The sequence below is a fragment of the Anser anser genome (assembly GCF_964211835.1).
Source record: "Anser anser genome assembly, chromosome: 7".
Taxonomy (NCBI): domain Eukaryota; kingdom Metazoa; phylum Chordata; class Aves; order Anseriformes; family Anatidae; genus Anser; species Anser anser.
The window spans coordinates 23,925,309-23,951,372 of record NC_139727.1 but is presented as its reverse complement, the minus strand read 5'-3'; the positions used below and the strand labels follow the sequence as shown (position 1 = coordinate 23,951,372).

The window sequence follows — 26,064 nt, the reverse complement described above, 5'->3', positions numbered from 1 at the left end:
TGAGTTGTTGTACATTTCGTTCAGTGGAAATTTAAATGTGGAATTTTGAACTGCTGGTTTGAGCAGAATTCCAGAAATCCAGGCAGTAATGTGAGCATACCGTTGTCATCATTTTCTGGCTTAAAGAATGTTGGAACCAAAGTTAAAGAGTTTTCAAGTCACCTTAGGACAATATCCATATTGAAAATATTAAGAATGTACTAGCTACTTGCTATATGATTGTTCATTCTTTGGTGAAACTGGGTGCAGAAAACGTATAATTCTGGTACTTCACGACCAGTGTAAATTACAACAACACCTTAAATGTAGCTGGGAGAAATCAACAGAGCAGGAAATGAGGCAACCAAAATCAGAACTTAAATCATGTGCTTGAAACTTGGCAGCCAGAAATTAATCTTGCAACATTACAGAAGATTTCTGAAATATTTACTTTCTATATTATATTAGCAACACTAAGCCTGCTCATACTCATAGTGCATAATAGTTTTGCTTATTTTCTTTGTGGTTTTTGTACTACTTCACCCCTGAATTACCTACCTATACCAAATACTACGGAAGTTCAGATCCACATGACTATCACGAGCCCTGACACCTGAAAAATTATTGTACTAGTTATTTCACATATTTTATAGCTCTGAGGTGTTTTAATGAAATAGGATATCACATGTTAACTTATCTTGAAATACTGTTCAAACACAGAGAGGTGTCATTTTCTCCTCGTATTACCTGGCAGATAATAGCTTCTTTTTGCCACTGTACAGCAGAGAACGCACATTTCCAAGCCTGCATCATTCCGAAAGGGACATGCTTTAGTGGGTGATATTGGTGGTAAGGTGGTAATGGGATAGTTGGACCAGATAATCTTGGAGGTCTTTTCCCAGCCTTTTGGATTTTATGAACCATATCAGTGAATGAACCATTATGTTCACTCTTATTGTGTACCGCAATATTAGCAAATAAGCCAGTATAGTGACTTTATACATAGCACACTTATCACAAAAATATTTAAGTTGTAACTTCTGTTAAACACATTGTATAGGTTTGAAGAATTTAAAAGTAGAAGAACGATCATACAAATCTTGCTCAATATATCGTGTAAAATAAGCCACAATATTTGTTGTTTAAAATCCACTTCTGAACTAACTCCTTTCTCTGAAGAGCTTGGAGCTAAACCTAATAAAATAGTGACATGCCTGAAGTGGGGCCTTGCTTTTTCAGTAAAAAGTATTCTTGGAAAATACAAGCCTCGGAGGGATCAGCACAGCTTTGTTGTAAGATCAGAATTAATCTGACTGGGAACTAAAGAACAAACTAAAAAAAAAAAATCATTTTTGTTAATATGTTATTTTGAAGATAGCTGAGAAACAGTTTTACCCCTTAACTTTAATGGGATTGTTTCCACCAATTTCAGTATGAAACATTGTTCAGCCATAGATCTTCTGACGAATCTTATTCCCGTAAGAGAAGAGCAGAATAAGTGCTCTTTTGGATAGCTTTATTAAATCAGGAACGAAAACATTGACCGTCATAACAAGAAATTTCCTTTCAGAGTGATAGTTTGACATATGTACTGCATAAAGTGGTATTTTTAGACATGAAACAAATCAGCCATTTTGCTATTAACATACATAATAATGATGTCAGAGATGCCATCAACAGCCACACAAAGAAAATAGGGGAAGGAGCTTTTTTTTTTTTTTTTTTTTAATTCTTTTCAGTTTTGCTCGGTGGTGTTTTATCTGTAAACTGAAATGAAAGAAAAGATTAGTACCACTGAGCTTTCAGATTTGAAAGTACTTCTGGTGTTTCTCACTATAATGTACATCACTAAAAATCAATTTTTTTTAGAAGAATATGTTTATTAATGCAGATACAGTTGTATGAATTATACTGCATAAATTCTGGAGTCAAAAAATATCTGAACCATATCACCTGGGGGATTAAATTTGCATCAGGAAAGTTTTAGTTGAATACTGTCAGGGTTTTATAGATAAGAAAATATATTTAGTAGTAGAATAGGTCTGTACCAGGAAGGCATGGAAAACTTCATGAAATAGGATTAAGTGATGTAAAAAGACATTCTAAAGAAGTCAGGGAAAAAAAGATGTGGAAAGTATTTCTGATAATAAAGAAGTTGATAATGAACATGTTAACAATACCAAATTATTAAAACTTTTGGTATAATACCTTTATAAAGGATCATAAATGAAACAGTGAAGACAGGAAATCAAAGAAAAATGATAAAAAAAGGGAATGCTAAACACCAGTTTATGCAAGCAGCCAAGACTGGAGAACACGTTTAGCATATCAAAGGAATTGATTTACAAGACTAGTGTTAAAACATTTTTATTTTTTTTAATCACAATAAAATGGGAACGTAGCAGGAAAGTAGCAGGTACTTGCTTGAAGACAAGGAAATTTAAGAAGTACCAGCTTAAAAAATTATATACCAGTTAAATCTAGCTTTGTTCCCATAAGATACTTGATGGAGTATTCAGAGAAGCTGAAACAGTAAGATGATGTAAACATCAACTCAGTTTTCTAAAAACAAATCCTTTAAACAACACAATTTCTTTTTCAGAGAGAACCAGGGGAGGCACGGGGAAGGGGAGATGAAGAAGGTAAATCTAAATTCCAGTCAAGCACTTGATAGAACAGGAACTATTGTGTCCCCGTCCCTTTGATACTATTTGAAAAGCTGCAGAGGAGGAAGGTATGGCCCTAAAGCATTAGGCGTAAAGGTGGAGAGCTAACAGAATGTTTTTTGTTGCCTTGCAGAATATGAAAGTGCTGTTATGATTCTCTTTTTCAAGAAGTTAGATACTGGGCAATTCCCTCTCATCACTGAGAGTGCAGGCAGCACAAATGCGACTTAAAATGCTACTGGGCAGATCTTCTAATCTTACACCAACAGTTCCCAGCTACTGTACGTATTTTTCCTGGGACATATTGAAAAGAATATTCCAACCTGAATAATTCTATGAAATCTTATCCCTAAAATAAGCTTTGCTTTGGAAATGCATACTAATAGATCAAAAATAATCAGGCAAATAATAGTTATAAACATAAGTAACTTACCTTAATATTCATAATCATCAGGGAAGGGTTCTAATGAGGTTTTACTTTAATAGCTGGGAAGTGTTGAGTATATGTGAGGAGAACCCAGGAATTTAATAAAATTTAATGGCACAGAAATCACTGAATAAAGTAATTTGACCTGAAAAGACTGGAAATAAAAGTAGAAAATTAACTGAATTGTAACATGGCAAGTAGAGTGCATCATCTGGAGAGCAGCCATACCAAAGGAAAGGAGAAAGTGATAAAATCAGTCTTATCAAACCCACAGTTAAAAATAGAACATGGAAGCAAAAATCAGACCAGTGTTGTTATAAGCAACAGGAAGCCCGAATGTGGTGTAATCTTTTGCAAACAGCTCTAACAGTAGCATATTTGAAATGCTTCTATTTAATTATGATTTCTCAGTCAGTTCCAAACAACAAATTGTAAGAAGAGACTATTTCTGAAAATTATTTTTACTGTTCCATTAACCTGAATTCTTCAGGTATGTTTGGATAGTTGAACAACAAATACAGGTCGGAGAACAAACTAGACATGTAGGAGAGAGAAGGATCATAAGCCAAGAGAATTAAAGAAAACAAATTACAAGATAAGAGGTGAAATAGGACAAAATGTAAAACAGATTGAATGACACAAAAATGCCTCACCTGCAAGATTAATCATATTTAGTTATTCAGCTAGATAAATGAAGGCCTGTGTCAGCACAACTGAAAGTTGTTCCAGGTCAAATTTCACTTAATTTGGCAATTTCAAATCACAACAGCAGAAGTAATGTAAGCAGACTCTGAATCACTGGTAAACACAGATCAGGAAAACTCTCTTAAGTTGGCTGAGCATCCTGTCCAATAACCCTTAATAATTGTTTCTCTGGCTCGTTTCAATATTTCCATGCTCCATTTATGTCTGTGCCTTTCTAAGAAGTTTAGAGTGCTGCCTGGCAAAAATCTAGCACTGCAGCAAAGGTTAAAGTCTGCAGAAACACTGTATTAAAGTAAGGTTATGCAGCAAAGCTATGCTGAAGTCTCCATCATTAAAGTGAGGTTAAATTTGAACTTCTTGGCTGCTCTTCTATGGAAATGGTTATTACAGCAGCAGAAAGGTAGCTTAATTCAATGAGAAAATTAAGAGCCTCCATTTTAACAGAAGATATTTTGAGACACATCAGTGCCATGACTGTGCTATTTGCTAAGCTGAGCATTGGACCTGAGTAGAAATATCTCCTCGATTTTGCAATAATTAGCAGCTGAACAAAGCTCAAAGAGACCATGACATGCAGAGCAGTAAGCACCCAGCGAGCTCCTGCCGTGTTCCTTTCCTCTGTCATCCTGCTGGCTGGCTCTTCATGATGAGCTGTGAAGGCTCCTTTCGGAGGTCAAACTTTGTTTTCAAAAAGCGGTTTCAAAATTAATGGACTGAAAAAAAATCCAAGTGATATAAAACTCCTTTCTTGCCATTTCTGTTTTCTCCATAAATCTTTGTGCAAGACTTCAGAAGGAGCTCTGATGTATCTGGATCTTATGAACCTTACTGAATGAACAGTGTGTAGACATCAATCATTTACTAATCACTCAAGAAGAGACTAAGCATCAAAAAAGTAAATAAATGAACTTTGTAACATTTGCCAATTTTGCTCTATTTTATAGTCACTGACCAGCAACACAAATCCTGCCTAGTAATCTAGGCTTGTTGCTCCATTTCTGTTTGCAGATATTTCTACTCCCCACTTGTACTGTAGTCACACATTCAATTCAGTAATGTTTTGTACCAGCTAAAATGGAGGTAGCAAAAAATATCCATTGTGCCAGAATACTCTGCATTTCTGCTGTTCTGTAACTAGCCAGAAACCAGAAAAAAAGCGGAGACTAAAACCATCTATAGATAGCACAGGTTATTTTCTTTCTGGAAACAGTCACAGCTTATTTGTAGGTAAATATTCCTGTTTTATGTTGTCATAGAAGAAGCTCTTCTGTGAGCATTCTTATGCTTTTTTTTCTATTGAATGAGACAATTTTTGCTATTCTAGGCAGTACTGAAGGCCTCTGTAGGTTTCTAAAATATTAATTATGATACCAAAAATGTCAGAGGGATTAATTAAAAACAGATCATTCTATCATGCATGTATCTTTAAAGTGTGCTAAAAGTATACACCAGTATTAGTTCAGACTGCAAATTCAGTGGGGAACAATTACTTTATTAGGGATGAATTTGAGTGTTACGGATACTAAGGTGCAAGGCTGATGGAACACTGCTGAGCAGATACAGCGAGGTTTTTACAACAGAAGGAATTTATGGATAACAAAAGGTAGTTTGTTTTCTCACCGCTTTTCAAAATGGATCACATATAAGCCAGACAACACTATTGAACTTTTTACTAAAGGCTGTTATAACAAGCACGTACTTCTGAAGTTATGCATGAAACAATAAATTGATGCTTCTCATTACCCACCTTAAAACAAAACTATCACTAAAATGTTGTCTTGAATAAGGTCTTGAATAGGATGTGTCATGCTAGGGTTGCTTGTAAGGAGCTGTTCTCAGTCACAACTTATTCTGAACAAATTTTATTTAAAACTTCTCCCATCTTATTTTCCACTTTACTTGTGCTGACTTACATGACATTTCTCTTAGAAAGATGCAAGGAAAAAGCACTGACTTGACTAACTATCTGCCTAAAGACCAGATAAGCAGTAACTGGGAGGATTTTTAGAGCGCTCAAATGTCTTCAGCCAAGTAATGAGCTCTGAAAAGCTGATCTAACCATTTTACTTACTGCTTAATTATTTTATTCCATGGGTCAACTACCTTGACCTAGGTCTCTAATTTCTATTGTCCATTTCCTCACATTTTTTTTTCCTCATGTTTTACCTGAAGATTTCTCCAGGAGACACCAGAACAAATCCATATAAGTAGAATAACTCATTTCAGGGTTCCTCACACAGGTCCGCAACAATGCTTTCTAAAACAACTGTACTTAGAACCAGTGAAATTGTCAGGAACATACAGACTGTCACCTTCAAGTGTTTTATATTTTTTGTTTTCACTATTTTCTACATAGCATCTGAACTCTGATGCAAGTGTAACATCTATATACATCTTATACAGCCTTTTGGTTTAAGTGTTCAAGAGCAGAACGCTCTAAGAAGCCTGTGGGTATGAGTCTCACGTTCCGCAACACAGCAGCAGCAGTACCGTTTTTAGAGCTGTCCTTGATCATTTCAGCTGAGAAAAGGCTGAAAAAATACCAGGGCTTTGGCCCTGGCCAAATCATTCCCAAATATTCCCTTCTCAACTGGCTCCAGAAAGGAGTCGGTTCTTAGCATTGTATCTATGCCTTCAGTCTAGATATTTATGTAGATATTTATGCCAAGCTTCTCTTCAGAGAGTTTAATTATGTTAAACCCTTAATATTTTTTCTTCCCCTAAAACAGAGATTTTTGCAAGTAAGCTTTAATTTCCCTGCTGCAGCTTAAGCAGCTTCTTTTTCTAGCCTTGTATGGGAAATGAAATCTGTCTCCAGTTACCTTTGGAAACTGCTGAACAAGCTTAATGGCAGCAGCATGGAAAACCACACCACATGTACGTGATGGATAGCTGTCTGCTGTTACTCCTACACATGAAATATGACATGCAACCTCTTGGCCAGCTCAGCAAGTATCACCAAATGAAGACAACGGAGATTTTCAGCGACACGGTATAATGTGAATCAAATTGCACAGTCTAGAGAAGAGATAGGACTATTGAGAAACTTCTTCCCACCTCTTCTTAACTTTTCTGGGAGCCCAGTAATGCAAAATCATCATATTTCTAGAATGAAAATAGAATGTTTCTACTGATTTAGAAAATTTATGACTGAAATTTAATGTAGTCTACAGGCAGCCCTGTCCCAGTAGTCCACAGCTTGGGTTCATGTTGAAATAAAAACTTTGTAAGTGGAGAAAGAGCCTGCACTGAAGAGCTCTGTTGCCACAATTAGACTGCTTCTGGAAATTAAGTTTGCATTAGTTTTTCCACATTACTTTACAGACTGTAGTGGAGAAATCAAGTGTCAAAGCATTTCATTACAGCACAAGTAGATCTGGAAGACTAAATGTTTCGATCAGAACTAGTTAGCGATTGCTGATAATTTTTAAATATTATAAATATGTATGATAATTTTCTATTCCACTATATTACATTATCATGTGCCAGTTCTAAGAATAGCAGTGTGTTTCCTAACTAGCTCTCCCTAGACAGTTTCCTCCTGTACTGTATGGAGATACTGATAAGAATATCAATGTAATCCACATTTTGTGATAAGTCATGCGTCAGAATGCAAAGTCATTTTACTCTGAACTTCTTATTTAAAAATCCCTTAATGAAAAGTGAGTTTTAAAGAACTGCAAGAAAGAAAAATTATTTTGATAAGTGCTTTGAAGTAATTTCTTCTGCATTTTATTGATAGATCATCAATAACAACAACAAAAAGAAGCTGCACAATATAACTGAAATAATTTCTGATAGAATTTTCTTTTTCAACAACAACAAAAAATCAATCTTCCACATACCACCCTCAGTTTCTAATCCCATCTGAAAAATAAGATTAGACCAAAAAAAATCTGTGACCATCTGGTACAGAGCTTTACAATGAAAAATTCCATCACCTGGATTTTGATAAAAAACAGGGAGAGAGAACTTGTTTTCTGCTCAGAAGGAGAGGCTGCTCCTGAAACCCAAACCAAAGAAGGACCTCAGTTTCACTGCTAAAAACTCCAAAGAGGTTTCCAGTGTCCTGAAGTGTTTTAGACAAAAAGTTTAGAATTGTGGTTGTATTTAACGAAACAAGATGAATTGCAAATGTATTAAATTCTGTGCGACTAAAAAACACACCAGAGAAAGTAGGAAATAAGTTAGGATTCCTCACCATATCTTAAAAGTGAGAACTCATAGCTTATATTCAATTAACTCATAGCCATATTCAATGGCTGCACTGTGAATTTGGGCAAAGGTAAGAACTGAAAGAAGAAAGGAATTCTGTACCCAAAAAAGACTGAAATATGTTGTTCTTGACAGCACAACCTTAATAAACCATAAGGCAGAACTGGCAATGAAATGGGCAGAAGGTGTTCAGGTAAAACCTTGCTCTTTGTTCTCAGCGTAAATGTTCCGGTGAGCACCATAATCTCCAGTAGCACGTTATCTGGTAAAACTTACTGACCTTGTGACTAACATCAAGTTACATTCTCTTGAAATTTCTCTCTTCCAGATCAAGTTTGTATAAGGGTATTGTGAATAATTCTGCTCTTTTTGGAAAGCTATTTAAAATTTTCAAGTAAAAGGTTATTTTCAAGACAAAGCAGGGAAAAAAAATAAAAACAATAAGAAAGAATTGTGTCTGATAATAACAAACAACAAAAGCAATCACCATTATTGTTCATCAGACACTAACAAGAGCAAAAAACAAGAAGTGAATTTGAACCAAGGTTCAGGGTATACACAGCACCCTGTCCACTATAGTTATGGGCTCTTGTTTTCCACTCATGGTACCAGGGGATATCGAACTTGATACAAAAACTGATCAACAGTAATCAGAGAGAGAATATTTACTTGCTGAATTTGTAAATAGTGTTCTCCACCCGATGTTCAGCTTCCTGGTAAAAATTTCATGGACTGTCTTAAATGAACTAGTTTTGCAAACAAAACAAAACGCCAGTTATCCACACAACCCAAACTGCAGCTGCATCAGGAAAGTAATTTGCTAGATGAATTTCTCTAAGAAATTCTGAGTAATAGAGAACCACTACAGATTATACTAGGCATAAGAAGGGGAATCATTTAGATTCAGACAGCTGTTACAAATGTCTTTAAAAATCCTACTCAAAATGCACATTGTCCACCATGTCTCCACTGCACCGTGTCAGTCACCTTACATCTGAAATACCTATTCTGCCTGTGGATATGCAATATCAAATACCAAGAAACTACCTTGTTTTTAAGACACAGGACCAGCTTGCAAAATTACAATTAAAAAAATGCTAAAAATATTACAAAATGACTACTTCCATTATTGTAATTATGAATCCAATTTAACATCACTAAAAGATCTAAAAGAGTGAAGACAACTTCTCTTAAAAAAGAGGTGATGATAATTCTCATCTTGAGACCTCTTAATTGGCTATTTTCCCACTCTATATGAGTGGCTTTCCCTATATATAATAGAGAAAATTAAAAGCAAATTACATTTCTTTTAGTTTGAACTGCAAACAAGCAGGACAATCAAGTAAAATCTTGACTGATACATAGCACTGCTGTTTAAAAATTTCATTTTCCCAGAAAGCTTCATACACAGTTCAATTTCTTCTGTGCTATTATAATATGTACAACATTAAAAAGAAAAAAAAAAAAAAGAGGTTGCACATCACCTGGAAAACTGTTTCTTACTTCTAACTAATTCTGGGGGCTTTCTCCTGGCTTTAAGTGGAAATAGAATGAACCAATCTGTACATCTCTCTAGGTGACATCCTGAGGGATATATCTGCTTTTTCTAGATGGTATCCTGAGGGTATTTAAAAAGGTTTTGCAAACATGTTTAAAAGGAAGGAATGACGGGGAGAATAGGCAGAAGTAAAGAAAGTAGCATCAGTAGAAAAATGGAAATGGAAGCAAAGGCTGTACGATTTGCTGTTTTCTGCTTCCTGCCCAACATGCAGCCTGCCTCACTGCTAACTGAGAGAGGATGAAAACTGAAGGCTCTTACAAATAGGAGGAAACACTATGCCTTCAGACTTACAGATGTTTAGGTTCTTTTTCATCTAAAATAAACGTCAGTAATGATGGGTGTAAATCAGCATTACTGTCCTTGTGGATAGGAAATGTTATGGAGATGATTAGAAGAGAGAGGAATCAGGGAGTTTTAGCAGTACTAGTACTGGTTTCACCCAGGGGAGTTTGGATCTGTTGCTAGCATAAATCAGCACAGACTTTCTGATTTTAGTTCCCAGCTTGAAGAAGCTGAAATGGAAAGTAAAAATAGCTAGAAAACCAATCTTCAAATGACTCAGATAATAGCACTTTATCAGAATTCATAACAAGAGAATAAAGAAAAAATGTTCTGGTGAAAGAGCTAGCTGCAAAAGGAATGGATTTGCAATGCAAAACACTCAATCCCTCACAGAGTGAGAAAAGTGGGATTACTATGAGAGTGGTGTACAGTAAATACATTTTCTGCTCCAAGCAAGTTCAGCTCACTGTTAAACCCTTCTTGCTCTAGTTTTGCTTATCACTCAGAAAAAGCCATGATATTGCTTATAACTGTATTCAGAGTCATGTCAGAGAGCAAAACAACATAAGCTTGTTTGCCCTTGCCTCACACATGACACAGGAATTGTCTTGTCCAAGATACATTTCCTCTAATGGTAAGCCCATGGTTTTACTAGCTAAAATAGAGATTTGGTTTCTCCCAGACATGGATGGCCTTGGATCACTTATCTGCACTACACAAAGCAGCAATTAGTATCCAGTGAGGAAAGAAATTTGCCCCAAAAACACAGTAAGCTCCTTGATGAAAGAATATGTTAGAGTAGTACACAAATTTCAAAATGAATGTTATTCAGCTTGAAAATTCATTTTAGTAGGTGGCAGCAAGGAAATATTATTAATTCCATCATTTCTGCTGTCCTTCCAGCTGAGCGGACACTCTCCATCTCTTGCATAAGCCTCACGATGAAGATAACGTCTCATTTTTCAGAGCAAAATCACCATGTGTTAGCACTGTTTCAAAAATTAATAGAAATAGCAGATGTTGGGATAATTAAAAAATGTGTCTCCAAACTCTTCCCAGAGCTATTTTTCAAATATTCTGAGAATCAGGGCAGATTCCTATTAACTCAAGCATTCAACAAGTCCAAGAGCCTTGTAGAGAGGTCTGTTAGGGAAGAATGGGTTTTAGACCCAAACAAGCTGATTGTATCCACACCAACCCAAATGTCAGCAACCATTTAAAAATACAGAACTATGTGCTGATAAGCAACACAGCCTAGGTTGTGCCTACACAGCAGCATGATACATTACCACATCTCTACTGCTGCTTCCACCATACTGCCTAATCACATGTTGGTGCACTGCAAGATTTTAGGAAGCTATTTGCAGAATAGGGTGCAGTGCCTGAAGGCCATGGCATGTAGTAACATATTGCCAACACTGATTAGAACTACAACTCTTCGGAAAATATTGGGCATTCCAGCTTGAGTTACAGTGGCTAGCTTTAAAAACTCAGTGCTCATCATTCTGCAGAGCTTGCAAATTCAGCTTTACACAACGCAAAAATAATACGTGGATTTTACGCAAACATGTGAGACTTTTAACAGATACTGTACAGGTGAACTTGGAAACTCTGCAAACAGGGCCACAACAGCACTATAATAAATTTAGTTCAGTCAACTGAAAGCACTTTTTAATGTTTAGTATAACTACTGAAACGCTGTGCAGTGTCATTTGAATAGGACATTGCATACTAAAGTACATTTCCTAGGAAATGTTGCAACAAAGATCAAAAGAAATGAAAGTCTGCTACAACTAAAAGCATTATTTGCTAAAATGCTCCACAAACAAAGCAATGTGTGATCCAGCTGTCCCTCTCAGGCCTGATAACCAGGCATTTCATTATCTTTATTGTGTCTTCAGCAAAGGACTCTAAACTACAAAAACATCTTCCAAGGTGTTCCTCCTGATCCAGTAGTATAGAATGATTTTGTATATAAATCCCAGTCACAACAAAGGAGAAAGATTTTCTTTTTCAATTAAAACCAACAGCTTGCTTACAGTTTAACTGGTTTCATAAGATACCCTAACAAAAACTTTTAGAAGTCACATTATTTTACTAGTATTTTGTGATCCGATACAACAATTGCCAATGCACAGCAAAGGACCATTAAGGTAGTATAATTAAAGTAGTTAAGGTAGTATAATTAAAACCATTTTCCTGAACCTAGATGAACTTTTCTCTTCCTGGCTGCACCCCATGCCGTATGATACCTAATCACACAGAACCAGTACAGCTCAATTGAGGCTACAACTGTCTTACGACTTCAAAATCTCACTTGCAATCAACAATCTACCGCTAACTGTAATTCTTTAGGTGTCAATTCTTTACAGCATCTTTTTATTTTATTTTATTTTTATCTGCACATGACATACAATAACCAACTCTTTTTCTTTAGACAAAAATAATTCCTTTTGAGCAAAAGCATCATTAATAGCACAGGATACTTGGAAGTCAATTCTTCATCCAATATACCTCCAGATAGTGTCTCCAGATAGCAATTTCAAAAGTAAAGCATTCTACTTGAGGCAGTATGTGTGTTTCCAGAAGTATACAAATCACCAATACATTTTTAAAGTTCAACTTCATACAGGGTTTTTTAAAAGCATAGCAACTCAAGACCAAACCCACAGCAGCACCACTACCAACAGTAGATCTGGAAGCAAGCTACTTTTGTTCAGTCCTTTCAGGAACAAAAACTTCTGAGTCCCTTTAGTCCATTCAGGCTCGCCAGATGGCTGTCATTGTCCAAAGGTACTACGTGCTTTTCTAGTGCTTGGCAACTCTTGCACCTAAGGAAAATCTGCAGGATATCAAGAGCTGGAGACATACCCTGTGCATCTTTCAAAGAGTGCAGAGCATCTCCTATCTCAGTTTTTCACTCCCTCTGTAATTGTGGTACAGCTGCTTAAAGCAACCATTCCAGTTGATTTTCCCAGCAGACAGCTACAGACAGCAGTCATGTACGAGTCACCCAGTTGCGAGTCTTCTTAGGGCTCCACTGTGAGCCAACGTGAAGGAAATTACAAGGTTTTAGGCTCTGTCAATCCCTACTGTGACAGTCAGCTGCTGTTTCTGAAAGTAAGGAATTGTATTCTTTAAGCTGCAAAGTAGTGCAAACAAGATGTTTCTTTTTCAAAAGGAAACAAACAGGATGAAACGCTTTCCCTTATTAGCATGAAATTTCAGCAGCCACTTCCCCTGTTCCTGGACATAACTGAACAGAATCTCAAGTCTGCAAGAAGTGTGCTCTCTCTGTGAGATGGCTCAGACCTGAAATCCTATAACATTTTTTAGGCTTTTTTAAACCATACTTGACCAAATTCAAAACTTTATCAAACAACACATAACTGTTTGAACCAGAAATACTTTTAATCTCTAGGTTAATATGTTCAGATAGGAGCTTAACAACTTTTCCCAGAATAGATCATAATCTAGCAGTTTTCACACTCATCCGAGGTACGAGATTTAGGTTTGGGTCCTTGTTCCATACATGTCTTATGTAAAGGTAGAAGTTTGACCTGAAGAGACAGGTAGTCACTGAAGAGTAATCGTGATCCTTGACCAGTGGATCATTTTACCACCTCTGCTTGGTTCATCAGAGGCTTCCTCAGGCAAAATACTGTAATTATTGTTATTGTTAGCTGACTACTACGTAGTATTCTCTCTCTTGCATATTGCTGCTTTAACAGTACCCTTCACAACTCATTTGTTTTCTCATTTGATTTGCAGGTTTGAGCGCGAATGTTCTCGAATTCCAGGAAAGTTTCTCAGATCATGACACTAGCAAATATTTGGATTCAGAGTGAGGTCAAAACTTCTGAGCAGCGCAGACATCACCAGTGTTTTGCCAGCTACACAGTCTGTGCCTGGCACCAGGACAACCAAATCCCAATCCTGCAGGCACAGGCAGAACAAAATCTGTGATACTGACCTGAAATACATAAATAATAGGGGGATAAGTAGTTTTTGGCACATATACATCCCCAAAGCTTATGTAACCACTTGTATGGCTTGGAAAGAATTTTAGAGAGGATTAGGTTTTTGTCATTTGTCAGAATATTTTAAAATCATTTGGGAACAGCAAACCTACCAGTATTACATTTTAAAAAGGAAAAAATAATGTAACAGAGAATCCAAATGTTTTGTTTCTTATTACTCATTCCATGTCACCTAAGGGAAAGAGCAATTAGCAATGAAAGGTCCACAAAACCTATACTGTGCCTTCTCTGACCTTCTGGAATAATACAGTGTTTCATATAGCAAAAGTAGTCAAGAAAAATCAAGCAACAAACCTAGAATAAGTTATTCACAATATAGCACACACACGTAAAAACATGGAGAACAGGATCTCCATTTCCTAGCCACAGATCTGCAAAGCTATAAGGTTACTAATTACAACAGAAAACTTTTGCCCGTGCTACTCTCAAATTCAGGTAAAGCGGCAAGAATATGCACTATCTATCAAGGAACTTGAACAAATTGTTCCTGGCATATTGGTATAATAAGAACCGCATTTAGGAAAGTGAGAAATCAGAATAATTTGTTCACAATAGCTGTTTTGAAGCATTTTTCCACTGGGTGTATTACTATTCAAGAATGTCACTTGAACGCTGAGGATTTGCTGCTGTGGTGGCTTTTGGACACACACTTCCCATCACATGCCTCAACCTCTAAACGCTCTGGGACTGAGTGAGTTACCTCTGCTCTGGAGATAATCAGCACACTTCCAAATGAGAAAGGCTTTATGAATATCACCAAAGAAATGTCCAAAGTAAGCTGTCACTACCTAAGTAACTGGATTGCAATAATGGACGGATATCCAGAGACCTCCCATTGAAGAAATAAAAAAGAAGAAATAACACAACTGTCTGAAGTCCTTCCCCACACTTCTTTTCCATTTAAGTCACATATTTTGGATTTGCTTGGTGAGATATTGGATATGAAATAGATGGGCTACATCTTCTCCGGTCATAGCCTGTACTAAGGTATAACCTACCTTAAAATCAAATGCCTAAAAGACTACTTAATTCAATATACTCTGATATCTCACTGTCAAAATTACAGTGAAAAGAGGAGGAAACAAAGCACCATCAATCTTTTTTGTCATAAAAATTGCATGAGAAAGATTAAAATTAACTGTGTTTTGAAGAGTATAATGTCAGAGTGCTCTTTGAATGCATAATTTATGAGATATGCAGCTGTTTTCATTTAGCCTGAAATAAGGCAGAAACAACTTCGTGAAGAGAAAAGAAATGGCCTTGTATTGTACAGCCGCAGTTCTTCAGACAGATTAGTTGATCTTAAAACTAACTAAAATTTAGTGGAAAGATTTACCAGTGCTGAAGGGTTCAGTTATTTTTGTACAGAAAAAATATTCTCTTATGCTGAAATATGAACGAGCCACTGTTTGTGGTAGATGTAGAACTATTTGTAATTAGTTTTAAAAATTCAAGTTTACAGTGTCTATTTAACACGGTTCTTTTGACTTACTTGCTTTATGAAACAGAACCTTGCGCCTTAGTAACATACACAAGATGTACAAAGGGATAAAATAATTATTAGGCAAGGAAAGTGAGCAAAATAGCTGTTTTGCTAATAGGGACTGGTCCAATTTGTGTATTATTTCTGAATCTGCAACGCGTCTCATATGCGACCTTGAGGGGACACGGGACATTTAAGGATAAATACATTAGCGTTTACATGTCTCCTACTCCAAAGATGGATAACACTACAGTGAAGCTCTGTTTCACAGAAGATCTGGTGTTACAGACACCTGGACTTTGTGAATAATGTATTGCAGAGAGATGGTGTAGTACATGTTTGAGTATCACTCTGTTCTTGTCCTGCCCTATGCACTGCTGCTGGCTGCACTTAGACACGAGACGCGGGGCTGTGTGGAACCTTGGACTGCCCCCATGTTGACCTTCTCACATACTAATGTTTTCCTGATTATCAAGATTACAAAATGGAGTCTGAGAGCAGCACAAGATGTATACATGTCATAGGAGCCACTCAGATAACCAAACACCTATTTGACCATACAGTTAATCTCCAGGACTTCCTTTGTTTTCTTTTTTCTTCTTTTATATGGTGGTTTCCTTTTTTCCCTTTTTTTCCTCCTTTTTTTTTTTTTTGTCATCAATCTTATCTTAGATCTAAATACTTCTACTTTATCAGAAATCCTAGGAAGGGAGCACTCAGGACAGGCTGTGCGACTGGCAAGCAAGATGCAGACACCAGTGCAAAGACTTCTCCAGAAGCACCTCACATCTCTTGCTGTAGCGCATCCAAACACAGGGAAAATCCCAGTCCTGGAACAGCCTCAGTGGAAGGCACAACACATTGAACAAAACCTCTGCAGCCATTCACGTGCAAGGGTACATACATCCTGCAGGTTCTTCAGCCTAATGAAGCTTCCTCTAGCCTTTGTGGCTAATGGTCTATGCATTGCCATGCCAGCGAAACTCGTATCACTGTTGCAGATATAACAGTATCACCACAGTGAGCAATAAACAAAAACCTAAGAACAGCATAGCTTTTCTGAGTGCTTGATTATATAAATTGAGTGACCTAATTCTGAAAGCTTTCACAATGCAGATTCTATTTAAGTGAATCTTCCACACCTGTCAAAGGTATTACAATCTGTTATTTTGATCCAGAAAATGGATTACAACCCCCTCCATACCCCCTCCCCCCCCCCCTTCCAATTTTGTCAGTGTTAATATTTCCTTTCCCCACCCACAAACCAGCAGCTTGCAGGAACGCCTAGCCTCTGTTCGGGCACTACTCAGATAAAGCACTGGTATGACAGCAACACAGCTCACACAAACTGGCTTATTTATTGAATTTGGGCTGAAAAGAAAACTCCTTTTTCCATCAGGAACAGATCAATTTATTGCACTGGTTTGATTTTACTCAGGCAGTCAAAGTGTTAAGGAAAACATTCTAAATGAGCCTCCCAATTGCTCCAGTTAAATAACCGATGTTTGAAATAAAATATTATGGATATTACATAATAAAGCTAATAGAAATGTCTCAAAACCGAATATGATCAAAGACAACTGGAAATAAGCTGACCAGCTATGAAATGATATTGCAAAGAAAAACTGGAAAATTTTGAGCATATTGAAGTTTCCTTCCCCCAGGGACTGACTGAGGTAGAAAAAAACTGAAAGGCTCTCTCCCGTATGCCAAAAAATTTTTTAAAGTCAAATACACAGTTCTTTGAATTTTCCAGCCTCCTTAGGATGTGGCACATATTCTTACCTTCTTTTTGCAGAGGAGTGTTTAAAGTGGTGTAAAACAAATATCTAATAGCATGACTCTGAAATGGATGGCAGGCAAGGTATGCTCAGTGGTCGCATGAAATAGTTTGATGTCTCGCTTGTACTTGACACAATTCAGCATGCTCTCCTGGGAACACAGACCAGTTCTGACCCACCCAGGCACAACCTGACAGATAAACTAGGTTTCTGGAAACCCTCTGCTAAAGCACTTGGCAGTGCCATTGAGCAGTTTTCAAACCGAAGCAGCATTTTAAGAAGTTAGCTGGGAGAGCACTGAAAAATGCCCTTGAAGCAGATTGTCTCCCCTTTGTTGCTAACTACCAGGAATCACCACTCTGTCCACTAACACTAACATTATTTGACTGTGACGTTAATTGCAGAGGAGAATAACATTACCAGAGAGAACTAAATTTTGGCAGACATGCTCCCCAGCAAACTGTGGAGTTCAGTCTTCTGTGGAAACAAGAGCACATCCAGGTGACAACTCACTCTCTTGCTTAAAGCTTTAGTAGGGCATTTTTTGGAAGCCCTACTAAAAGGCAGCCATTTCTACCACGTGAACCACTGCACTGCAAAGCACATGGAGAACTGCTATTTCTGAGATTACTTCGCAGAGGAGATGCTGCAGCTGAAGCTGAGGCAGTTTCCCAGCTGGAGCACACCACGGGCAGGACCCCGCTGCCCTCCGCCAGCGCGCCGGATCTGCGCAGAGCTCCTGGGAGCTGTCGTTGCTCACTGCATTTGGCGAGTTTGTAACTGCCAGAAAACTCTGCAGCCCTTTTGTGGCCAAGCAGCTTTATAACACACAGCATTGCCACATGGGATAGGTAAACGAGGGGAAGAGAATGAGACCACTGGGAGACGTTCACAGTGATTGTTGCATAATACGAAATCTTGCGTATGCAGTAACATGGAGATGAAGTGGTGTAGTTTGATCTTTGTGCTTACTCCCCCACCAGTACTCTTAAAAATATATGTACATTTGCCATTCATAACAGTGACATATACACTGATTTTAACTCCCAAGCTCATAAATGTGTGTTCACCAAGAAACTTAAAATGACTTTTAACTACATAATGATTACATATTACACAACTACACATTGATTCCACACAGAAACATACCCTGAGCTCAACAGGACTTCTGAGAAAATAGAATTATTCTCATCAGTCAGACCAAAAGACCAGTGACCTCTTTGTTATGGGGAGATAAAAGTACTAAGTGTTTATTATAGATGGTGAATGTTTTTGCCTAGTACTATCGAATCAATAGAGTGAATGCAATATATTATTCAGAGCCAACAAAACTAATTTGCATGAAAGTTCATCATCGTGACTATATTCATAAATACAAATAAAATTGCTTTAGCAAATTGATGAAGTATGGACTCTGGCAAAAAGCGTATGTGCATACAGAACTTCAATTTCAACTAACGTCAATTTAGATTTCATTTAAAGCTTTTATCAAATCTGTTCTGATTCTAGAAGACTGTTTCTGCAAGCTGACAACATCAGCAAATACCATCAGCAGATGAAAAGCTTTATTTTCTCATTTAGCAGTTGAAATTTCAAAAAGAAGAGGTAAATATTTAATCTTTTCACTAGGAATTATCAATAGGTTTAATGCAAAGCTGGGAATTCCTTGGCAAGTCTCCAGGAAAAAAAATCATGTTTTAAACACTGTATTTTGATCAGCAGCTAAGAAGTTACCTGGCACAGGGTTAGTACACGCTACTAAGTTTCAAGGTTTCAGCAACTTTTGCATCCAGCTCTGGCACACATGGAAAAGCACATTGTACTCCACTCCTCCTGAGATGGCAGGTATCAGCATGGAGATATTTGTTCTTTGCTGCTCAATGTTCAACCCCCAGAGGCCACCTAAACACTCTTAACAGACGTGTTTGCCACGTTTGACATTTTGTTGCTGTTGCAGCTCTCCAGCTGGAAGGTTTCTGAGCAGGGACCGGAGGGTTGCCGTTGTTGTGGGCACCTTCCATCCTCAGTAAGCAGATACTGCATTCTTAATATTGTAAAGCTGGAAAAACTTATGTTCCATAGAAAGAAGAGGAAACATTTACTGGCAAATGTTTTAACAGTTTATTATACTGTTTCTTTAGAGTGTGTAAACTTGGCTAACCAATGCTGCTAGCAACTTTGATCATCTTTTAAAAATACATATAAACAGACTCATTAATGTGGCCAGATGAAAATGTATAACCCAGGACTAGCATAAATAAAGCAGATAATTATTTCATAAACAGTATCCTAACACCCACACCACCACTGCCAACTCATCCCCTGAGATAAAAGGGAGAGTGCGAGATGAGCTAAAAGGAAAAGAACTGCCCCAGCTGTGCCGGCTATTTGGTTCTTAATACATGTGGATGAATACATGAGTTATGTCAATATATTTTTAGGCGTGGAAGTAATTTTATTTTTTAAATCTGTGCAACAAGTCATTCAGAAGTAGCATGTTTGCTCTTATTTTTCTAAATGGGCATATTCTTTTCCCAGTTTAATTAATGGGATTTGTGCCACTGATATCAGAATGGAAGAACCTGGACCAATATGCTGAAAGCTATTAATAAGGAAGAATTTATACAAAACACCAGGCTTTTAATAATGTACTACACACAAGTGGAAGACTACAGGGAAAACATTTGAAAATATCAAACAATCTAAAACAGAACTACTAAAAAGCAACTGTGAAAATGGGGTAAACTTCAGCATATATTTTCATGTTACTACTATGCCACAACTTCAAAAATTCACCCGAATTAAACTACTTATGCAGAATATTCAATTTGTGCTCCATTTTCTATGTCTTAGAAGCATTAAAGTATTAAATTTGCAGTAAGCCAATGCATTCAGTAGAAATGTCACTGACACAGCAGACAGAATTTTCCTCTTTAGCTTTACCAGGCCTTCTTTTATCAGTACAGAGAGGAAAGGAGATATTCATGTTAATGAATCCCTGCCTGGGATTTGTATATGTTTAGTGGTTATCACGAAAGCAAACAAGCAAAAGCCCAAACTAAGTCATATAAAGTACATAAAAGTGTGAATAAGTGCATGTGGAAATTTTATTTTTGGTCATCCAAAAGAGGAAAATAAATTCATTACATTCCTTATCAAATAATTAAAACTACACATAACTGCGAGTTCAAATACTACCCAGGTAGCCTACCGTATTCCATCAGTCAATTGCATTTAATCAATTTGTTAAAATATAAATTTATATATTTAAAATATATATCTTCACTTTCAAAATGCAATCCTATCTTTCTTGGTTAAAGGGAACATTAGAAGGTTTTTCAAAGTGCTATCATGCATTCATGACTACTTTCTAAAATGAACATTCCAAAAAAATGTAATACTGGTTGAGATGCTCTATCCTAGACCAACACTCATTTAATCATTAATTTAATAGGTTTATACCATTCCAAGTCTGCTGATGGCCTACCCACATCCATTAAAAACAATGAAATTGCCACATGGTCTACACGTCTTGCCAAAATAAATAAATAAATAAAATGTAAGTCCCTAATATCAGTATTTCACTTCACTAGATCTCAGCACATTCTTCTCTGCAAAGACCTTAGCAGACAGGGACAACAGGTTTTTGGATGCCAGTTTTGCTGCCTCTCTGCAATGAGCCTAGTGTAAGTTGACAGGCACAGAGGACAGGCACAGTCAGGATGCTCATTACATTGGCATCCAGTGCAAGCAGCCTCTTGGGTCTGCTGTTAGCAGTTTTCAGCTGCTTTGTAAAACATGAGCTTACTGGTCTGTCCTTCTAGAACGTTAAATAAATAGAAAGACAGATAAATGAGAGAGAAGACAGACAAACACCTGATCCAGAGCATTAGAGAGAAGAAAGTATACTGTATCCTATGCTTCTGCATTCTTTGACTAGTTTCTTTCATATTCTTCGTTAGTTTACCACTAACATTGTGAGAACATACAAGCCAGATAACATGTAGGACCAACATAAATGATCTAATTCAAAAGAATATCCCTAGTGGATGTTCTTTTCTTCTCTTACAGAAAAACTAATGTTGAAGAGAGATTAACATACTGAACATCTGTGGGAGATCTCATCCACTCATCCAGTTATTCTAAAGGGAGCTTTATCCATGATTTATGATTTTTTTAATAAGCCTTATAAATATGCATAATAAAACTGAGGGTTTCAAAGTCTTTCTAGCAGCAAAAGTATGATTAGAAATAGATTTTTCATTTAGAGATTAAAAAATACTTTTATAATTATTTTTCAAACTTCAGAGCTTTCGTAGCTGTGGAGAACAGCCTTGTAGCAAAGCAGATTTTTATGACCTGAAAGAGCTCTCAGCATATGGATAAGTTAAATGCTTAAAATATTTTGAACCTTTTTAGAAAACAAAAACACCTACTCTTCTCAGCATTTAGTAAGAATTTAAAAAACAATGGAATTTCAAGGCACACCACAGAACTTTGCACTACTGCAGCAATATGCTATTCTAAGCTTTGATCTCCAGAACAAACTAAATTATTTTACTGCTACAAGGGGCACCAAAAATTCCCATTGAAGCATGTCAGTAACGAAGTTACCTCAACTGACTGTCTGAGGTCAATATTAGTACTTGGTTGTATACCACGGTTTGTTTTAATAAAAACGAAAGAAAAACAGTAAAATTGGTCAATTTAATTAGATAAAATATGGAAACACCAGTAACATGCTTAAAAAACATAAAGGAAATCATGATATTGTTCCACCATACATGAATGCATAGGAGTTTATTTGCCATGCTTGTAAATTATCAACTAGCTATTTGAATGAGGTAGGCAAAAAGTGAAAAAAACAACAGTGTGATTTAGGTAACCATGCTATGGCTGGCAGATTACGAATAGCAAACACGTCAAACAATAAACAGTGATTAGTTGCTGAGCAATTCAGTGTGTGAAATATGTTCTGAAATTCTACAGAAAACAAACTGAATACGACAAAGGAGAAAGCAAACAACGTATTTGGATAGAGGGACAAATTTGTCCCCTGCAAGTCATGTAAAGTCAATCTTCCTTCTGCCTGTGCCTGGCAAGGCTTCAACAGAAGCATCTTGTTGGATTTCAAGCACAACGTTCTGGGAAAGATTTGGACCAAAAACAGAAGAGCACTAAAGTGATCGGAGGTGCTAACCCCATGATCCATGAAAAACAATTGCACAAGCGATGCCTATTAAATGAGGCTAAGACAAGATGAGATGCTGGGATAAGCTTTATCTTCCACAAAATATTACCACAGAGAAAAAGCAAATTAAATGTTCTGCATAGCAATTACAGACAGCTTGAAATAATAATAATAATAATAAAACAATTGTATACGGCAACGAGAAAAGCTTATGTTAGGTGTAAGTGGAATTTCTTAACTGTAGCTCTAGTTAAATACAGAAAAAGGTTACCTAGAAGTTTTGTTAAGACCAGCTTGGACAAATGTCTGTCAGAAGTGGTTTAGACTCAGCTGATCCTGCCCTGGGGTGAGCAGGTGGGCTGGCCAGCTTTGTCATCTGTCTTCAGAAGCTGCTTTGTGATTTGTATACAAAACTGCAAGAATATTTAGAGTATACAAATCATTATTCAAGCCAATCTAGTCACAGGAATTCACAAGCATGCTTTTATTTAAGTCAGACAAACAAATAGCTAGAACTATGCAGCTCTGCTCCGCTGGTGCTGGACATTATTACCATATGTAGCAGTTCTCCAGATATTAGCATCAGCCTGCTATAAATATGCCTAGCAGCTGGTGATAGCATGTAAGGCAGAGGGATACGCAAGCCGTAAGATGAACATCCACACAGAAGCAGTCCTACCAGCACTGCAGGTCTGGCAGCAGTAACACGGGGAGGCAAGGCAGAGTTTTGGCTGTGGCCGGCCAGAGCTCATAATTAACTCTACGGCAGCAACATTGGTCCATGCAATTAAAGTGCCACACGTTCCTTGAAAACCCCCAGATTCTCATTGCTATGCTACCTCAGCCAACAAATCATCTTTTTAAAGCAAGTAACACGCAGAACCATAGTATTGTTTAAACAGATATTTAAAAATGTTTCTGCATGAGCGTTTGTAAATCCAGATGCTGTGGTTACTGAGGACGGCAGTTAATGGTCTCCCAGGCAGAAGATGCTTCAGTATATCACTGCACGAATGTTTCAGAAGCAAAAACTGGAAATTCTTGTATTTTTAGTTGGGCCCTGGGGACGTTTGTTTGCTGCTCCTGAACACCAGCCTACCTTGGTCTACCATGGCCTCAGGGGGTAGATGTAGAGGGGGAGTGACACTAGAGCACTATCACACTAATGAAACTCCCTAAAAACAAGCATCTCAGAGACAGGACTGACATTAAGAACTTCTGGCTTCAGCTCAGAAATATGACCTCAGCTGTTCTCCTCCAGCAATAAGCGAACGTTATGAATATCAGCTTACCATAACATAGATTTGAAGTCCTGTCTTTAAATTATCATGTTATCCCCTTTCTGCTGTACTATCCAAAAATCAGATATTCTCAGAAGTGTCTGTATAAAATACTTTTATAGAGAGTATTTGAAACACAGGTACTGGGGAACCAGAGGTACAGCTCATGTGCCCAGCGGAGTCCAGGCCCCAGACTATTCAGATTCTGTTTGTGCGCGCCATCGTCTTTTCAAACGCTGACGGATTATATTGCTTATTGACACCAACTGATAAAAACAGAGGAAGGTAATACCAGAATAATCAGATAAGCAGGAATAAAAGGTAATCAAGCCTCAGACAGATTATTATACTTCAGTTCTAATTAAGGGCTAAAACCTTTCCTAAGGAGATTGTCTGTTAATGCAATATTTTATGCAGACTTTAAACTTGTGCACCTGTCACTGCTTAACACCTAGCTCTAAGGTGTATGCTCTAGTGCCCCAAATAATGTTTGCTTCCAGACCTAATGTTTATTAGGATTTGTTATTTTTGACAGTTATGGAAATCTCATTAAAGGCATTTGAAAATAAACATACTAAGCATTCACAGGTTGATATTTTAAGGTAGGAAATAATCAGTACCACCTACTGTTATTCAGGATTACAGGATACTTGCTTCAGTTTTAGCAATTAGCCAAAGCATTTTGGTCCAGATTTTTAAAGATATTAAGGCCGATTTTTCCTAAAGAGAATTAGCATCCATCAAAGGTCTATGCTTTTTTTGCAAGATAGCATCATTAAATGTTCTTAAACAACTGGATCGTTCTATGCAAATATGAAAGATTAAATAACTGTTCTAAGGAGAACTTCCATTTTTTATTTTCTAAGGAAATAAAGAGAAAAAAAGTGACCCAGGTATTTCAAAACAGACATCTAGAGATCATTAGCTTCTACACGGGTCTAGAAGCCCCCGAGACCTTAACATTTGGCTCCAGAATCAATTAGTTTATTGTACTAGAACATTATTTTAATCAACTTTCACAAACTGGAGCAATTTATTTTGAACTAATTCACGTATAATTTACCAGTCAAGGATTTACTTCACATTTAAGGCTTCATTACTTTATGATAGCACTTATAGGACAAGATGCACTTTTTTTTTTAATAGTCTCTTGGAATTTTGTTTTCTTTTGGGCCTCTAGATAAATCCCAAAGTTATGATTGGATTTCCCATTCAGTGAAATATTGAATCATTTAAGCTGTCCAGGCCTTGAATCTGCTCACATACAGTCACGTGAATTTCACGCAAGGCAAGATTCGAAACAATGAAAGAGTCATTTAATTCATAGTAAATAATGATATAATAAATTTAAAATATATAGCTGTGACAGACAAGATCTGTAGTTCAGGGTTGTTTAAGTTGAAAAAAAAAATCTACCCACCCCCCGTGAAAACACTTCAGAAAGAACAATCCAGTTCTGCTTCTGTGAGATAACCCACAGAGCATACGCATTTTGAATTCTTTCACACAGTTTTGCAACGGCTCTGAGAGGATGTATCCCTTCAGTCACAGAACTAAACTGTTTTCACATGGTTTTCAGACCTACATCACATTTGCAGCGCAAGCATATTTTACTCTTTGTGCAGCATTTTTTGAGAGCGCTGCACGCTGTGACACAGCCCTTCTCCCACACTTCCTCACAGGTAAAGCTCATTGGCACAAGCATTTTGTTCTTGGTAGCATTGCCTAAATGCTTAAAAAGAAAGGATCAAAAGAAAGCTTGTTACTTTCTACTAAAGAAACAGACGTTCCGAGCATGAATACAGTAGGTGTTGGGTACTCCACAGCCGTAGGACATGCAATGTCATCTTTAACCATACAACAGAAAGAACAATACAGCTCTCCTGTCAATTTATTGCTAGCTTCTTGACTTATGTCTTAAATGTTATCCAGTGAACCATCCTATATTTCAAGTTGCTGAAAATATTCTAAAATTCAATTTTTGCCTAAATTTTGCCAATTTGTCAGCCTTCATCATTTTTCTTTTAATACACTTTTCTCCTCACAACTTCTCATTCCTGCACTGGTGGAGAAGAAAGCACAGGCACCTCTCAGCACTACTCCCAAGCCCTGTACAAAGGCACCTACTTGGTAAAAGCTACCGTGATACACAGCTCAATCCTGTCTAAAACCTGTTACAAAAAGAGGCAAAAGCGTCAAGTGCATCTATTCCTGATGCACCTTCAGAGTAACTGCCAGCCTTTGCCATTAGTGTTCCAGGATCAGGAATTCATGTCTGTGTGCTCCAGGGACCTAATTCTTGGTTTTCTGTGCACCTGCTGTAGCTTTTGGGCCATTAGATCAGATATTTTTTCACTTCATTTCTTTCCTCAATTAAGGTAATAGCAAGTTTTGCTTAGAATTGCTGGCATAAGGTGTAATTATGATGACAAAACAATTTTAGAGTGTTACTGT

At 37.1% G+C, this 26,064-nt stretch overlaps 1 long non-coding RNA gene across 1 annotated transcript in view; it reads right to left on the bottom strand.

Moving 5' to 3' along the window:
* Positions 1–7,472: 7,472 nt before the first annotated feature.
* Positions 7,473–26,064, bottom strand: part of LOC310902698 — a 64,410-nt gene continuing 45,818 nt past the window's right edge. The window contains exon 3 of the long non-coding RNA XR_014586903.1: positions 7,473–13,808. This is a non-coding gene — a long non-coding RNA (uncharacterized lncRNA). The remainder of the gene's footprint in view (positions 13,809–26,064) is intronic.